This window comes from Tupaia chinensis, unplaced genomic scaffold (genome assembly GCF_000334495.1).
Source record: "Tupaia chinensis unplaced genomic scaffold, TupChi_1.0 Scaffold140308_1, whole genome shotgun sequence".
NCBI lineage: Eukaryota > Metazoa > Chordata > Mammalia > Scandentia > Tupaiidae > Tupaia > Tupaia belangeri.
Window position 1 is genome coordinate 6,070 of NW_006200185.1, and position 1,025 is coordinate 7,094.

General features: G+C 45.0%; 1 pseudogene; it reads right to left on the minus strand.

The window, feature by feature from the left end:
- The window catches only part of LOC106736446 (V-type proton ATPase subunit G 1 pseudogene), a 6,556-nt pseudogene extending 6,047 nt beyond the window's left edge, over nucleotides 1-509 (minus strand).
- Between the last annotated feature and the right edge of the window lie 516 nt (nucleotides 510-1,025).

Genomic DNA, 1,025 nt, shown 5'->3' on the forward strand with positions numbered 1-1,025 from the left:
TAGCACGGCGCCAGCAGATGGCGTGGTGGGTAAGGCGGCTGGATCCCATGTGCTGGACTGCATGGTTCTAGTCCCAGAAAAAATACACTGGGTGCGTGTGCATGCTTGACCAAAATCTTGAGAGGATAATGGAGAAGGGATTGTGGTATGGCCATCCATCCCCCACCCCCAGTGTGTTGGGGGGAGTTCTTTCTTACTTTCCCTCTCTGTCTCTCTCTTGTGAGCACATATACCCTATAGCAAACTTAAAAAAAGTTAGCACCTAATAGTTGCTGAGGAAGTTTCATTTTCCTCTTTTGTTATTATTTACAAAAAGCATGTAGAGATTATAACATAGAAGGGTCTTTAAAGGATCTGGCTAAACCCTTTGATTTTACAAAATAAGAACAAAGGCTTATAGAAGTTAGTGACTTACCCTTTGTCCTCAGGTTGTCATTGGCAGAAGCAGAGCTGTAAGCAGGCCAATAACCCCAGATGTTTTGCTTTATTAGATGGGAGCAGGCCTTCATCTGCCTCTTAAGGATAGCTCTACTAGCCCAGTAGCAACACTGGGGTCTTTCCCAGAAATTTACTCTGACAAGTATGCATCCTTGGCACTTAGCATAATGCTACCAACTCTCACTAACATTTGCAGAGATACCAGTTTACACTTTGCCTGGTGCTTTTCACCAGCGTTACTGCCAGTATTGCCATTGACTTTACCAGTGGCATTTGAAATGACAATGTGTTGTAGACTGGGATCCCTTATCCAAAGAGGAGTTTGAATTCCTTTTTTTCAAAAGAGGACTGAGGGGCCAGCTGTGCTGACATAGTAGTAATGCAGCATTTGCAATGCTGAAACTATATGGGAAGGTGTCCTGAGGTTTTTCTGTACATACCGGGCATGTGTACATGCCCAAGATCCTGAGAGGCTGAAGATCATGGCTTGAAGATCCTGTTGGAGGGGAACCAGAAGTTGGCATAATGGCTATGTTGCTGGGCTCCCATGTAGTCAACCGCAGGTTGAATCCTAGACCTGGTGGCTT